This window comes from Botryllus schlosseri, chromosome 11, assembly GCF_051294905.1.
Source record: "Botryllus schlosseri isolate E-star chromosome 11, Bs_hap1, whole genome shotgun sequence".
Classification (NCBI taxonomy): domain Eukaryota; kingdom Metazoa; phylum Chordata; class Ascidiacea; order Stolidobranchia; family Styelidae; genus Botryllus; species Botryllus schlosseri.
The window spans coordinates 20845581-20862944 of record NC_137246.1 but is presented as its reverse complement, the minus strand read 5'-3'; the positions used below and the strand labels follow the sequence as shown (position 1 = coordinate 20862944).

At 40.1% G+C, this 17364-nt stretch overlaps 1 long non-coding RNA gene across 1 annotated transcript; it reads left to right on the top strand.

The window, feature by feature from the left end:
* The first annotated feature begins 2721 nt into the window (after window positions 1-2721).
* On the top strand, window positions 2722-3697 carry LOC145449474 (uncharacterized). The gene is made up of 2 exons (XR_013918271.1): window positions 2722-3035; window positions 3496-3697. It is a non-coding gene; the product is annotated as an uncharacterized LOC145449474 (long non-coding RNA).
* Window positions 3698-17364: the final 13667 nt, after the last annotated feature.

Sequence of the window (17364 nt, the reverse complement as noted above, 5' to 3'; positions counted from 1 at the left end):
ATTTTTAATTTTATTGCACTCAGAGGCATATGATATTTTTCGAAGCTCAAGAAGACGCATAACATTTAGATTTCCAACAGACGTAGACAATAATAAATGTATGAATCTACTTTTAACATGTCTTTTACCGTTGCGTCTACAATGCGTCTTTTGGTGTTGCATGTTATTCCTGATGGCTTTTTAGTATGGTTGATAAATCATTGAGGTTAAGCCTCATATTGAATTTGAGACCTTCGTCAGTTATACGAGATCGTAAGTTCGTCTTGTAAGTACCCATGATGCAATACGTAGGTCGAGCCAAATATGATCACTATACATTAGTATACATACCGGCACCCGTTTGTGATGTGTCTGTTACATGGGGTTAGGGGAGCCAAGTGAGGCAGTGAGGTATACTAGATTTTAAACATTTTTACCACCAAAATAACGCAACTTGCAGTCTATTTATTGTTAGAAAATAAAGTTCGAAACAGAGGCTAAGGAATTGTGATAGCGCAATTCGTCGTAAATATCATCGAATGTAAAATAACTGATATTATTCGAATGTAATTGTCGCACTGATTCCGATTCGGCTTCTCAATTCTCAAAGTATTCGGCGGTAATATTTGCGCAGCAAGCCTACATTCTAACAGCGACTACAAAGCTACGTTATCAATCAAGAAAGTGGATAGCTATGGCGTTTTTTATAATTTGAATTTGTAATTGTGAATGAGAATGTCACTTCCACGGCAGTTCATTTCTCGCCGAAGATCAGGAAGACAATGTATATTTGAAAACTGCATTGGGATACAGGCGCCGCCATGTCTCTTAAGGTCTCGTTGATCAATGAATGCATCGTGCAATTCAAGATTTCGTACCGAGTACACAGAGGGGGTCAGTAACAAAGTACTTCTACTTTTTTGAAGTACTCAAGTAGTTTTTCTCTACTTCCGGTACTTACTCAAGTAGATTTGATTTTTGCTACTTCTACTTCTACTTCATAATATTTTGTGATCTACTTGCTCACTTTTCGCTATTTTCAGTTTGTCAAGTAGAAGTAGTCCAATCGTCCAATCAGAAAGATAGCCTGAGGAATTTCGGGGCTGTTTTCATAGAGTACCAGCATTTAATTTCCATAAAAGTTGAGTAAAGCCCAGAATTTTTGTCGCGGTTCGCGCGCAGTGGTGTGGTCGTTAACAGTATGATTTCACGAAGGTATCGATGAATATAATTTAGGTAGCGGGTTAACGTGATTCCGTTCACACAGGGATATCCAGAACTAGATATCTAGATATCCCTGAGTTCACACCACATTGTCGCCCTTCGCCTATATGGAATAATTCATTGCAGTATATATGGCTCATCATAACGTTTGAAACTGATGTTTCGCTATCTAGCATTTACTTGTCATATCGTAATCTAGGATGTCCATGGCGCTTCCTAACCTGGAAAAGTGGACTCTGACATTTTTTGTTAGTTTTAGAGCTGTTTCAGCATACCACCTTTGAAACTTTCTGGACTAAGGGCATGAAAAACGTGTTCCACTTTTAGAACTAGTATTTATGTTTCAATTTCAATTCCCAGTATGATATACTTTGAGTTATAATTAATATCAGTTGTTTTGTATGGATAACATACATGTTGAAGTATAAAAGCAAGTGTAGTAATGCCTTTAATTTCCGGACATAAAGCTACACAATATGGCATTTTACGGTCCACCACATTTTTTATTAACGTTTACTAATTGCGCAAAGTGTTTACACCGTATCCTATACAACTTCTCCGTATTGCTCTTCGACTAAACCACGGACCTTATAATATGGGGGATGGCGCAATACCATGCTATTTTCTAAAACGTGCTGTTCGAGAAAACAGGATAAGTATCGCATTTCCATATCAATTCTATCATTTTCATCCCATGATGTGCACGAAGGCTTCTGCTATCGAAAATTGGATACCTGCTGGTATGCGTCAATGTGAATCAAGCTCGTCACCTTTCGCATAGCTCAATTTGCACCTTTATACAATCCATGTGAACAAATTAGGATCGTTTTCATAACTACTTACTCACTTGAGTACTTTTAAAGTCAGTCAATTCTACTTCTACTTCAAGTAGTTTTAGGTTACTTATGGAAAAAGTACTTCTACTTCTACTTGAGTAGCTTTCTTGGCTACTTTGACCACCTCTGCGAGTACATCACATTTGCAAGTGATATTGCTCGCCAGCCGACAGCAACTTAAATTTGAGGATTTTTAAAAGGGGGTCCGAGCCCCTAACCCTGAATACGTCACTGTATTAACCTCTGGAAGACATTTTTATACTGCCACAAGAATAATTATACTACTCGTGCTGGAGATTTAATTACAAGTTGCTGCAATATTGATAAATTAAGCACAAAAATAACAATTTCGCAAAGAGCCATATCTTATGCCCAAAAGAGCCATATACGGCTCGCGAGCCATAGGTTCCCGACCACTGATATATAGGCTGTTCTTTCGTTTTGTAAGTTTTAGACGACCTATACTAAATCTACTTGGCAGCTGACTGGGACACAGCATCTAGCCTACTCTCATTGAAATGCTGAATAAATGGATATTAACGTTTTTGATGCTGGGAATTTTAACACATGTATTAGCTGCCTTTTCTCCAATCTTTCGTCGAAAGATCAACTCCGGTCGGAACACAAATCGCCGCGGTTACCGAGGTATGACGCATTTTTACAATGCACGAGACCTGAAATCTTAAAGGTCAACTGCATCTCTACAGACAACTTTGCGGAATCATGTTCAGAACTTTATTTTATACCTAAAATACCGACTTTCCGTGTTTCTACTCAATCGGAAATTGCCGTAATTTTGACTGAAAGTCCCAATATTGGCATGTTTACAGAAAAAGCAGAATGTGCATTGTGACGTCAAGTACATGACATCTCTATTCTCACCACAGGGGATATGTGTGATTGTGTGTTCGCCAAGACGCTGGGCGAATATTTGAGTTAGTTGTATGGCGAAGGACTCGCTTGTATGGTGTTAAAACTGAATCTGAGTACTTGAATGTAAGTATGAAATGCGGACGCGCTTCAGGTGGTGATTCGCTCGATCCCACATCAGTGGAACCCCTATCAGCTTCGTATGATGGGTCGGTTGGTAATCTGTAGTGTGATCAGCGTAAAAGCTAAATGAAATGCAGTATGGTAGCGGCCTATGTATAATTTGGTGGATTACTTCGTTTCAATTAGGAATCTTGCTACAATCAATCACAGGTGTTAATATGGAGGTTGCCAGCTTAAATGCCAACTATCAGGGAGAGTTTGTGCTGACAGAATAAGAGTGAATCACAGCATTACCATGATTTCAATCAGCTTGTTGGGATGGTGATGCATTGAAGATGCCTTACTATAGATATGAACAGGAATATGGCCACAGAATTATAACATCTAGTTTGATGCATGAGTAAATGAGCCTCATTAAGATGAAACGGCGAGTCTGTTGCCAAGTAATTTACTAATTTTTCAGGAAGCTGAGAAACACTGCACAGGAATTTCGTCCGATTGCTATGGGGATTCTGCAGAAAACAACACGGAAAATCCTGCCTGCGCATGTCGTTACTGCCATCCGATCAAAAGTCACATCCAGTAGTTTCAAAGGATTTCAATTTTGAAATGCTTCATAGCGCATGAAAATAGTTTTATTGAAAATAGTAAATGCAACAAACTAATCCATCAACACTGCTACTGTATCAGGAAGAGAAACATATCGGGTTTTGTGTCCAGCAATATCATCATCCGAGCTAATTTTGACGATGCCACTACTCAAATAAAATTGATGAACTCTGCCGTTCCTGGTCGTGTTTTGACGAGTGCATTGACTTCTTCATTGCAGTAATCTAGAGGAGGCAAAAAAATATCACAAGGTGTTATAACACAGTCAGATTGAAGGCAGTATTCCTTCTCAAGTATCATCAAATAAAGGGTTGCAAACTGCATCCTACAATGATGCGTATGGCTTGTGAATACGGTGAAATCTCATAAGGGTTGTTCTGAACAGTTAACAGAGTACTTTACGACAGTTATGGTGATATTGGTACTTTCTCATCTCCGCTGAGCTGCCAACATCTTGAGAGGGACATAGATTACGATATAGTAATGGATCATCGGTATTATCGTGTTGCTTTTGCTGCTTACATGATAAGTAGGCTTCCTGACTCATAGGCTACAGCTTCATCAGTCTATGATTTTATCAGGGTTGTAGCCAAGTGGCAAATTTCCGAGTCACAAGTCATCTCACTTCTATAGTTTTGGCGGGTCCATCTACTTTGTGAATGTCGGCAATGTCGGCGCAATGTCGGCAATGTCGGCGCAATGTCGGCAATGTCGGCGCAATGTCGGTAATGTCGGCGCAATGTAACATGTGCCTCAAACTCGAACAACCAAGCATAACATACTCACCCAGTTCAAGATGAGCCATATCTACTAAAAAGTTTTTTAAATATGTATATTGTAAGTTATAAGTTCGTATTTTGTATCTACATTGCGGCGACATCGCGCTTACATTATCGACATTGCGCTTACATTATCTACATTGCGCCGGCATTGTCGACATTGCGCTGGTATTATCGACATTGCGGCAACATCATCGACATTGCTAGCTGTCAAGTATAATATCAGTTATAATTATTTGAATATAAGTATATTTCACGGTATAAGTTCGTATATTGCACCTACATTGCGCCGACATTGCGGCGACATTGCGCTTACATTATCGACATTGCGCCGGCATTGTCGACATTGCGCTGGTATTATCGACATTGCGGCAACATCATCGACATTGCTATCTATCAAGTATAATATCGGTTATAATTATTTGAATATAAGTATATTTCACGGTATAAGTTCGTATATTGCACCTACATTGCGCCGACATTGCGCCGACATTACCGACATTGCGCCGACATTGCGCCGACATTGCCGACATTGCCGACATTCACAAAGTAGATGGACCCAGTTTTGGCTCGAGTCGCGTCCTTTTCAATTATCCACGGAGTCCATAAAACTAAAGGAGGTCAGCGATGTAACCATCAGGTCATCCAGTCAGCTGGTTACATACTCCCTTTTCAGTAACTAATGCCACTACTTCATTCAATGAGTGAAGTGGCTTAATTTTAGAATACTTCCACTTCAAAAGTTTTTGAAGGCATATACGGTACCGTACTTAATTCTACATGTATACTTGAGTGCAAACAATAACTACTTTCGTTACTACCACAGTCAATACTAATAGAAACGGTTAGTTACAGTTTTATAGTACTAGCTGACTCAATACATTTTCACTTACCGATTTCGGACAGTACGTAGCTTTAGAGGAGTACCGGTATTCCTCCGTGAAAATAAAGTGTGGACGGGAGTACATGCGATAGTTGCCTGTGTTCGGTAGTCAGCTAGCTTGTGTATCTCGGATGCTTCATTGAAGCAAGATGGTTGGAAGTGATCCGCGCATGAATATGATTCTGTGCGCAATTTTGGTCTTCACGGTGTTCCGCACTGTTCAGCTAATCAGCTATAGGCGTCCGGTCGGCTGACGGCATATGGCTTGTGAAAGCGATGTAAGGACACTTTGAGTACCGCATATTGCGTATTGTAGCAGTCATACGCGACATAACGTCTACCTCCATTCCTCATCTTCTTAACAGCTTTCATGATCACATTGAAATACTCAAATCCACAGCAACAGTGATAACCTTATGCAAACCAGGTATCAAGACTTCTGCTGTGTCAGTTACATGACGTCATTTCATGACTGAATGGTTTCGTTTCCGTTTTTTGACTTTTCGATTTATAATTTAAATTACTTGAAAACTATAAGGTATTTTCAATTTTCATCATTTTATTCATATTCCTAACCACATAATGTACGAAATAAGGCAAAGTCATTTTTGAGATGCAGTTGACCTTTAACAATATGGTGATCTGTTCCGGCAGAGGAAACAGCATGCAGGGTGAATAGCAAGCCTTCCATGCGAAACGTATTATTCGATTTTAACTGGATTTTTGTCCGACAACGACTTCGTTGAATTTCGTTGGAACGACATGTGTTTTTGCAACGTTTCTTTCAGACAACCGGTATCGGGCGAAGCAAGTAATCACGTCGCCACATCGGTCTTCGGCGGGACGAAGCAGAACACACGCGGTGCGTTGTTGATGACTTCTCAAGTTTTTAGCATTTTGTTGATTACTAGGAAACGTTTTGTCGCACTATAAAATCGTGGGCGCTACCCTTAATTTTAACAAAAGCTGCAATAAAATGTTGGATTTATGCACAACTTCCCAACATCACCCAACAGTTTAGGATTCGCAATGTGATCACAAAATACCTGTTTCCGTTTGTGCGAGTTGTCGTGCTTGGCTGCAGCCCACAGGGACGCTGAACCTCTAGCTTGCAAGTCCAGTGTTGTGGCATAGATAACTTGAGTTCTGACAAATCCATCACACAGCTCTTTGTTATGCAAATCAAAGAGGATAGAACAATACTAGAAATAGTTTTATAGGATGTTTTTGAAATTTGCATTTTCCGCATTTCTTGATAAAAGTTGCAGTAAAAAGTTGCATGAAAAATAAAAATAAAAGTTGCAGAAAGTTGCAATATAAAACTCCTACGAACAGCTTAAAACTTTATACCACATTAATAAGAAGTATATTATGGAAGCTGCCCGAAGCTGTAAAGAAGTAGCAAATAGTGTGTGCAAATCGATATTCGTCACTTATATTTTGCCAGTCAATTGCCTCGTGCACTACAGCCCTCCATGTGTTTACTGCTAACGGCCACTAATTTTCGGTTGCCATACCTCCAGAATTACCCGGACATGTCCGGAATTTTATTGTAAAAATTTCGTGCCGGAAGAAATTCTAAAATATGGATAAATGTCCGGGAATTTGAAGAGTTTGAGTATTAGTCTTCACTTTTTTTTTAGTAAAACATAAACATTATTATTTTTAAGCAGATGCTACTTAAAAATTTCTTTCGTGCGGTGCGCGATTTCTTGTCACATATATTGAATTAAATAAGGAGTTTGTTTGTGTGTTTGTTTTGAGGTATTCATGATGCTTGTCGACTACTATGGTCATTTACACCAGGCCGATAATCGTCATTTTTATTCCGTAGGGAAGATGTGGTACCAATGGGCTAGTTTTTGTTGCAGTCAAATCTGTGAAATGTTGCATTTATTTTTCACAAAAATTGCACTAAAATGTTGCATTTATGGACAATTTCCTTGAAATTATTAGGTTATGAGATGCTCAAATCGATCCGTATCCAAGGCACTGTAGCAAAACTCAGTGCTGGCGACTTCAACAATACCAATATCCGGAAAAAATTAACCCAGTGAAAATATAATTTTTGTCGGTGTAGCGTGAATGTACGTCATATCAGAAAGAACGTCAAATTTAAACGACAGTGACTTAAGCAATCTATTTACATATAGGGCCAAATATTTCGAGTAACAAGTTGTTTGCATGAAAAATCGAAAATAGTTGCAAAAAATGGAGAAAAGTTGCACTATAAGATTCCTTCAAACAGCTTAAACCAGCATTCTACATAGCTTCCGAGAATTTAGGTAGCTGCCGGAAGCTGTAACAAACCCCACGCTATAAATTTTGTAATTAAATTGAAAAAAGTCCACACAATGATGATATTGATTAAATAAATATATTTCGTTATATAGCCTGATACAAGCCCTAACCTTCTGTTTAAAAATTTATTGCTGGTTTGTTTGTGTTGAAGGCAATGTTCCCTCTAATTTTTCAAGAGTCTGCGCAAACACGCCAACTCACTGCGCAGGCCCTCGGACAACAGTGCGCAACCACCCTCCAATAGGGTGATAAAACTAACTACTGGGGGGCTCCGCCCCCCAGACCCCCCTACGGCTCTAGGCTTCTTCCGGTACTTATCATGTACATTGGGTGGCAATTTAGTAGTAGCGTCCCTAAACGCGCGACGCGCGAAAAAATTTATATAATTCGTGATTGCATCGGCCAATATGATCGGGAATTGCATATATATTGCTATCAATTTTTATCCTCTCCCTGCTCACATAATCAGATTTACCGTCCAGTGAGGTGTGTTGGAATAGATAGGCCCTCTAAATAATAATAAAACATCTTCGGGCGTACCCGTTGATATAATGACTTCGTTACATGATGCCATTTCGTGACCCCCTATCTGCTATGTAAAAAGATATTGAAATCGCCTAAACGTACTAAAGTAAAAGACGTACACGATTTCAAATTGGTATTTCTTAACTGGAAAATAATGTTCCCTCGATATGGCATTTGTCTTGTTGTGGGACTCGGATCGCCAGGACAGGAACATTCGGCACCAGCCATTTAGGCGCCCATGGACATCAACAATTACACATATAGTTGTATATATCGAAGTTTTCGGTCAGCACCGGGGCAGTCTTTTTCGCCCAAGGTTTTCTCGCTGCTGATCGTTCTGGCGCACTTCTTGGATTCGCATGTTACATAGCCTTTAGCTTCATATGTCTTGGTACGTCATGATGTGGTAACGACCGACGCCCAACTGCCCATTTCTATAAATCATGCCTAATTTTTGTTGAAAAATTTTTCCTGAAAAATTTCAAAAAATACACCATGATTTATGTTAATTCTCGAAATAATTTTGGACCCCCTTCAAGCTCGGCCCCTCCAATTGAGGGGTTTGGGGTGCGAAAGTTACCGTCCTGAGTAAATCTTACGCAATGTTCATGCCACGCGGAGAAGACTATTGTTCGTTAGTTTCTCGCAGATTAACTTCGAGCTAGCCCATTGTTATTTATAACTTTGTTACACCATGTTATTTCGCCATTCCCAGAAAATAATGCGCTATTGAAATGATATCAGTATCGCTCACGCGTACGAGGCTATGCTAAAATAATATCTTCCGTGAGGCGCAGGTGATTGTGAACTCTCATTTCTTCACGGAGCGCAATAGTTACGTTTGCGGGGCGCACTTGTACCTCGGTTTCAGACTTCAGTTATAACACTATTTGGCCCTGGCAATATTCCATCTTGATTTTCACGAATCTGCGCGCCTGCGTGGTCCATTGGACAACAGTGCGCAAGAACTATAAAAAAACATCACTTCTGATTTTTTGTGCGCAGCGTAGATTTTCTGTGCGCAGAGACCGTTTCAGTACTGCGCATTTGCGCACGTGCGCAGCTTAGAGGGAACATTGGTTGAAGGTTACAAAGAAAAATGTATTGTATACGTCGATCGAAATTTACTTTATACCCCCCAAACAGGCAACATCAGTTACAGACCCCATAACTCTCGCAGATCAAAGTTATTTCAATGTGTGGAAAGATTCCACCAGCATGCAGATAGTAGACGAAGTCACGGAGTGTAATCATGGGATTATCATAGATAATTTTTCAAGTATTTTCGGTACCAGTGTCTCATCGATACCATATGTCCCCTAACTGCCGACTTATAGCACGGCCCACTTCTAGGCTTTTTGCAAGATACCAATTACGCGGATGAGGTGGCAAGAAGGCGCCCAGATAAATCTCCAACACTTGAGTATAGGAATTGTAAAGTCGACCAGATTTATGGTAATTGGAAAGTTTTCTACGTACGGTGCGCGATTTCGTGTCACATATATTGAATTGAATATGGGGTTCACCGGCCCACAAAAATGCAATAAAAAATAAATAAAAATAACTATCATTTACTGAAATGAAATAATTCTAATTATATTAGCATCGAAAATGTGACGATGGAAGTGTTGGGAGCAAGTCACTACATTTAAGTCACGAGTCATCTCGAGTCATCCCAAATTTTGACTCAAGTCAAGTCAATCCATTTTTGAAGGTGAATCGAGTCAATTGGAGTCAGCTCAAGTCAAGTCACGAGTGGATTGTTCATTATCGCCATGCCGTGCTTGTGTTGCTTATGAGCTTGCACTTGTCTCGAAAAGGCAGATGTAGTGGTAGCTCTATAGTGCCCCCAGAGTGTCACTACATCGCATGTGCTTTGGTGCTGTGTCGTGAGTCGTCACTTGATACATGCCTATTTGATGACATATGCGTCTCATATTTTAGACACGCCAGCCCACACGTATCACACGAAACCAGGTTCAGAACGAAATGCAGAATCCGAGGAACACGAACGCACTATACCCGGAATCCAACACAATATACGGTGAGAGATCTGTTCCACCATAGGGGAGAAAGCATGTTGTGTTACCATATTGTTCAAACACTTATTTTTCGATTTCAACTGAGATTTTGTCCGGCAACTAATTCGTGAACGAAACGTGTCTTTGCAACGTTTTTCAGGCCGCGAATATGTACCTTCTCAATCCAAGTCTGGGGTGCATAAAAAAAACAAGAAGTGGCCACTGTTTACGATGGAACAAAGCATATCACCAGACGCGGTGCGTTGTTGACGATTTCCCAAGTTTTTAGCATTTGTTGATTATTATAGGGAAAGTTTTTGTTGCACCAAAATTGTGAGAAAGCTGCACTCAATTTTAACAAAAGTTGCAATAAAATGTTGCAATTATGTACAAGATTTTTTAAATATTAAGGTATGAGATACTAACAAGGTTTCGTTGTGAATCAACCAGCATATGAAGATTTGCAGTGCATGTCTGTTTTGGGGTATTCATGGTGTTTGTCGACTACTATGGTCATTTACACCAGGCCGATATTCTTCTTATTTTCCGTAACTGCCGACTTGGAGCACGGCCCACCTCTATGCTTTTTGTAAGACACCGCTGATGCGGATGAGGTGGCAAGGAGGAGCCTAGGTAAACCTCCAACACTTAGGTATCGGAATTCGGAAGTCGACCTCGGTCGGACTCGAACCAGCAACCCATTGGTGTTGCAGCCGCAGATTATACCACTGCGCTATCTCGCCACCCGAGGTTTGCAGTGTGTCTGCGTCTTCCGTGAATACGTTAAACCGTTTTATAACGTTCCGCAAGAAGCCAAACAGCAAATAGATAACACCCCCCCCCCCCCCAATAAGTAAGCTATCTCAACTAAACTTGGCCTCGAAAGACTATGCTGGACCTGTTTTAGTTTGCACGAGCTCTCGTGCTTGGCTGGGGTTGCTGAACCTGTACCTTGCTATCCCACTGTTCTCTCACCTATATAATTAAGATATATCAAATCCATCACATCGCTCTTTGTTATTCAAATCAAAGAAGCTAGAGCCATACTAGAATCGCTTTATAGCACGTTTTTTTAAATCATTTCTTTGCATTTTGCGCAATAGTTGATTACAGTTGCAGTAAAAAGTTGCATGAAAAATAGAAAAATGTGCAGAAAGCTGCAAATGCGTACAAACAGCTTAAAACGTCATACCACATAATTACTGAATAGGCCTATATTATGAAAGCTGCCGCAAGCTGCAAAAAAAGTTACAAAAGCCTACCCTAATGATCACAATAACGCGGTCGTGGGATTACAGTAGCATGGATGAATCCCATACTGAAAACATATCTTCGTTTGGAAAAAACGGACGACAAACCACTGTACAGGTGTGACTCGAAAGTTGAGACGGACTTCTAGCATTCCCTTGACCGTTTCAAAGTCCCCGATTACGGAGTAGATGGCAGTTCGAGTCCTAATAATGTCGTCGAGGCGCTGCGAACAGAACCGAACCGCGCCCTTTAGATACATCGCAAAGTACTGGTGGAGTCATAGTAGTGTGTGGGCTATATGGGCTATTCGTCATTCATATCTTGCCTGTCAATTGCCTCATGCGCTACAGCCAGACTTGTACAAACTACTGGATTTTCAAAACGCGTAGCTAAAACTAGAACTACTCAATTTCAAAACATGCAACCATAACTAGAAGTAGAACTACCCGCTTTTCAAAATCCGCAACTACGACTAGAACTACAACTACTAAATTTTCAAAATCAGCCACTAGAACTAGAACTAGAAATACTCAAAAAACCGTTAGTTAGTTGACCATCAACTAACTAAATCGGTAGTTTGTACAAGTCTGCCTGAGTATAGCTCTACTGGTAGTCCTACAGATTAAAACGCATATCGTATGCACACATGTGGTAGACTTTAGTTTTGAGACTCATTGAAAATCAGGGGTTCTCTGACTGCTTGTAGATTAGCGTAGGACAGACCTGGGCATTTAACAGCCCGCAGGCCAAATATGGACTATATGTGGGAAGTGCGGAGAAAATTTTGAAGTAAAAATATAATCTGCCCTAAAAGATCCTATTTCATGTTGATTTACGAAATAATTTGGATTCACCTTCGAGATTTTTCCATTTTGAAAACTTTTGTTTTACTTCTTGCAAGAAGCATGATTATGATAATGCACATAAAATCATTGAGCGTGTCATGAAAAATTATCTTGCGTGCCACTTTTGACACGCGTGCAAGGAGTAGCGGATCCCTAGCGTATTCTATATTCATAATAAAGTCGATATAACATGGATTAATTTAAATCGTGATTATGACATAAGCACGCATTTATTCGGCTGAAGCTGTGAGAAGACGGATTCGGAAAACCTGCCCGCGAAATTACCAAAACAACAGGAGGATTTTACCAATAAGCTACAAACCGCTTGGGAACGTGACCTCGCTGTAACAGCCCATACATTTTGGTGTCTTTTGGAAGGGCGTTTCTATGGCTTTGTGTGAATAAAAAGAGTTAACAATGTTTCTTGTTTGCCATTGTTTTGGATAATTACGTGGGATAGATATTAAATTTGCACTTTGACTCCAAATTCTTAATTGCCTACTAGTAACACATTCACCCAGAAGCTTGTATTAACCACGTAATTTGTTGCTTTTAATTTATAAATTGTTAGAAATACATACACCGCCGAATATAGTGGAAACTTTTGACTTAGCTCGCCAACGTATCTCCTGCTTGTCATTCTCAGCACATAGTTTCCTATCTGCGACGTAGGGGTTCCCAAGTCAATAAAGCAGAGGTCTCAAACTCAAATGTGCTCCCGGGTCAATTTCCTACTTTTTGATTGCGCCGCGGCCAGCAGCACCAATATTAGGGGGATTCATTGTATTTCGAAGTAGGCCTTATTAGACGGGACCGTACAGATTGACATTCAACACACATCGTTAAAATGCGATTCACTATTGTGGATTTACGCTTGGCAAGGAAAAAAATCACATTTCGAAATATTTGAATAAAATTGTTGCTGTAGGCTACTTGGCATGGTAGTTGTATATTCAGTTATAGACACCATGAGAGAGTACAAATGCATCAGGACATCGTAAAAGCTGTGGCGTTAAACTTTTTGCAGCTAGGGGACATCTGACATGTTACAATTATAGGTATACTATTTTAGAATTTTAAAAAGATTGATCTGATATCAGATCATTACAGCAGTACAGCCTAATCGGGTTTCTGGCATGCTCCCGATAACTTGGCTATTGATCATGCCATTACCACCGAAGTCAAATTAAATCGGCGTTAGACTTACTTTCGAATATTGCAACAGATCAAAAACAACTTGATTATAATGATTATTGTGCCATAGCAATATAAATGTCCAATCGCCGAAGAATCCGGTGTTACCAATCAGATCTTTGGTCTCACCCGGCCGGGGATAGAACTCACTACTTACCGATGATTAAGGTGGACGATTCACCATTACGCTATCTTGTCGGTTAAAATATCCTTAAATGTCCGAAAAGTTGAAGAGTTCAAGTAAGCTCACTTTTTTCGTAAATCATCAAAAATAATGTTATTTTTTAACCAGATGTATGCTAATTGAAAATTTTCCACGTACGTTTTGCGATTTCATGTCACATATATTGAATTGAATATGGTGTTTCTTTGTGTGTTTGTTTTGAGGAATTCATGATGTTTGTCGACTACTATGATCATTTACACCAGGCCGATTATCTTCATTTTCATTCCGTAGGAAAGATGTGGTACCAATGGATCAAAAGTTACAAAATGATCCATGTTTGCCAAATGTTCAGCCGATAACAACATATCTTATGCTGGCTCAACACTTTGATCCAAGCTCTACCTGCCGAGGACATATTTATGAATATACGCTTTCTCAAAAATACTTATGAATATTTGAAGTTTTTTGCTCGACCGTATCATCGGTCCTCGTCGAGTTGGTCCAAAGGAACACGACCCGGGGACCTTTGAGACATATGCTCATGTTCCAAATTTTCTTGGTGTACACTTTAATCTAACCTACAGCAAGTTTGGTCGCCACCTTGGAAAACTAAAATAAATATTACATCATACGTTGGTAGAAAATAACGTTTCAATTTAGGCTCGAACTTTGTCATTGTAGGACGTAATGCTCGTAAATTAGGGTTGCCATATTTTGGAAATGTGAAAAGAGGGCACTTTTACAGAATTTTCCGACTTACAATACTGGTTTAAAATCCAGAAAAAATGGTAAATTTTCCCCGCCTTTGTGGTTGGTTGACTAAAACAAACGACTTTCCGGCTCAGCTCTCGAAATAGCCGCCGGTGCGTTACTTCAGTTCTGATTTACCCTATAGGCTATTTAAACAAAATTCTCAAAAAAGAACACAAATCCTCAGAGACGTAAAGGACGTATGGTAACAATGGTAAGCCTACCGTAGATAGATATTTTGACTTCCATATAGCTCGTTATAGCGCGAAAATACCAAAAGTCATTATGAAATACAGTCTCTCTGTATGTAGGCGTGTTTCTGTTGTAGCATGAATAATTAGTCCAACTATTTTGCTTTTATTTGGCTATGTTATCAGTTATCACCGGTCCACATGCTATAAATTTTGTAATTAAATTGAAAAAAGTCCCCTCAAGGATGATATATAATAAATGAATATGTTCCGTTATATAGTCTGATGCAAGCCCTAAACTTCTGTTTAAAAATTTATTGCTGGTTTGTTTGTGTTGAAGGTTACAAAGAAAAATGTATTGTATACGTCGATCGAAATTTACTTTATACCCCCCAAACAGAAAACAGCAGTTACAGACCCCATAACTAACTCTTTCAGGTCAAAGTTATTTGCATGTGTGGAAAGATTCCACCAGCATGCAGTAGTAGACGAAGTCACGGAGTGTAATCATGGGATTATCGTAGAGAATTTTTCAAGCATTTTCGGTACCAGTGTCTCGTCGGTACCACATCTTCCCTAACTGCCGACTTATAGCACGGCCCACTTCTAGGCTTTTTGCAAGACACCGTTTACGCGGATGAGGGGCGAGAAGGAGCCCAGATAAATCTCCAACACTTAAGTATAGGAATTCCGAAGCCGACCAGATGTATAGTAATTGAAATTTTTTCTACGTAGAGTGCGCGATTTCGTGTCACATATATTGAATTGAATATGGGGTTCACCGGCCTCGCAAAAATGCAATAAAATATATAAAAAAACTATCATTTACTGAAATGAAAGAATTCTAATTATATTCGCATTTAAAATGTGACGATGGAAGTGTTGGGACCAAGTCACTACGTTTGAGTCATGAGTCATCTCGAGTCATTGCAAATTTTGACTCAAGTCAATCCATTTTTGAAGGCGACTCGAGTCAATTGGAGTCAGGTCAAGTCAAGTCACGAGCGGATTGTTCATTATCGCCATGCCGTACTTGTGTTGTATATTTTTGTGTTGCTTATGAGCTTGCACTTGTCTCGAAAAGGCAGATGTAGTGGTAGCTCTACAGTGCCCCCAGAGTGTCACTATATCGCATGTGCTTTGGTGCTGTGTCGTGAGTCGTCACTGAATGCATGCCAACTTGACGACATGTACTGTTGTGAATCGAATACACCTCTTTACATCCAAGGCTTTTATTAACTAAGACAAACAATGAATAGAAACGCAATGGTTTTATACCTAGGACTAGAGTACATAATCAACCAATTAAGCAATAATAACAAAACCGAAATGAGACGATAGCGATCACCACAATCTCCCCGACCAATAAAACAGACATTAGCGCTGAAAATAACCATTTCAAACAAAATTTATCTAATGGGACACGAAATCCCCATATCTATCAGGAGCTCTTCTTGTCCGTGAAGAGCGTCTCGGAGTCGAACTGCTTTGAGCATTGTCAGCGGTTTCAGCAGGGATGGTAGCGTCCTCACTACAGAATTCGTCGGCCTGAGTAACCTTTTCTTCTTCGATTTCGCTGGAGGGCATATCCAAGTCCGATCGAGAAGGAAGAGATTTCTTTTCTTGTGGCAAGGATTCGGTGACATTGGTCATACGCGGATAAGGAGCAAGGTCTGTAGTGGAGACGGTCGACTCTCTGCCATCTGGATAGCGAATCAAAGCGTATTTTGGATTAGCATCGAGCAAATACACTTTATCGCATAAAGGGTCACTCTTATCGCGGACGAACTTACGCAGTAGAACAGTGCCCGACTTGAAAAGCCAATCGGGTAATGAAGAGCCATTCATTGATCGTCTTTGAAAAGAGAAAAATCGATCGTGAGGTGTACAATTTGTAGCCGTGCACAGAAGCGACCTGATACAATGTAATGCGTCTGAGAGTACCTCCTCCCATGAGGACAGTGGCATTTGGTATTGGGCAAGCAGTAGTTTAACTGTTCTCCAAACAGTTTGGTTGGTTCTCTCACATTGGGAGTTGCCAGTGGGGTGATAAGGGGTTGATTGACTTGTTGCAACACCTTTCTTCGTTAGGAAATCGTTCATTCTTTTCGACATAAATGACATCGATCTATCGCTATGTACATATTCAGGCAATCCAACGAGAGTGAACAACGTCATTAGACATTCGATTACGGTTTCCGACGTCATATTGTAGCATGGAAATGCAAAAGGGAATCGTGAATATACGTCGACAATGATTAAAATGAATTTACGTTTACCGGGGACCGGACCTTTGAAATCGATTGATATTCTTTGCCAGGGATAAATGGCTTTGATCAATTGGTGAGAATCTCCTTTATAAAATCTAGGTTTGAGTTCTGCGCATACACGGCAGCTGGAACAGATACGTTTCACGTCTTCCGTGGAATACGGTAAATTCTTGGATTTAACGAAGTGGGCCAATCGGCTAACTCCGGGATGGCCAAGTTGTGCATGGATTTCATTCAAATTTTGACCTGAACCGGTTACGGAGCAAATACGAGACAAGGTGTCTGCAGCGACGTTTTCGATTCCCGCGCGATGTGAAATGTCATAGTTGAAAGAGCTGAGTTCAAGACGCCATAGCGCAAGTTTTGTATTCTTGATTTTGCTGTGATGCTTCTTCTGAAATATGTAAGATAACGCTCTTTGATCTGTAACAAGAAGGAATTTCTGATTGGCAAGCAAGTAGTTCCACTTCCGAACCGATTCAATGATTGCGAGAGCTTCTTTCTCAATAGCGGGGTAGTTGGATTCTGTCTTTGTAAGTGTGCGAGA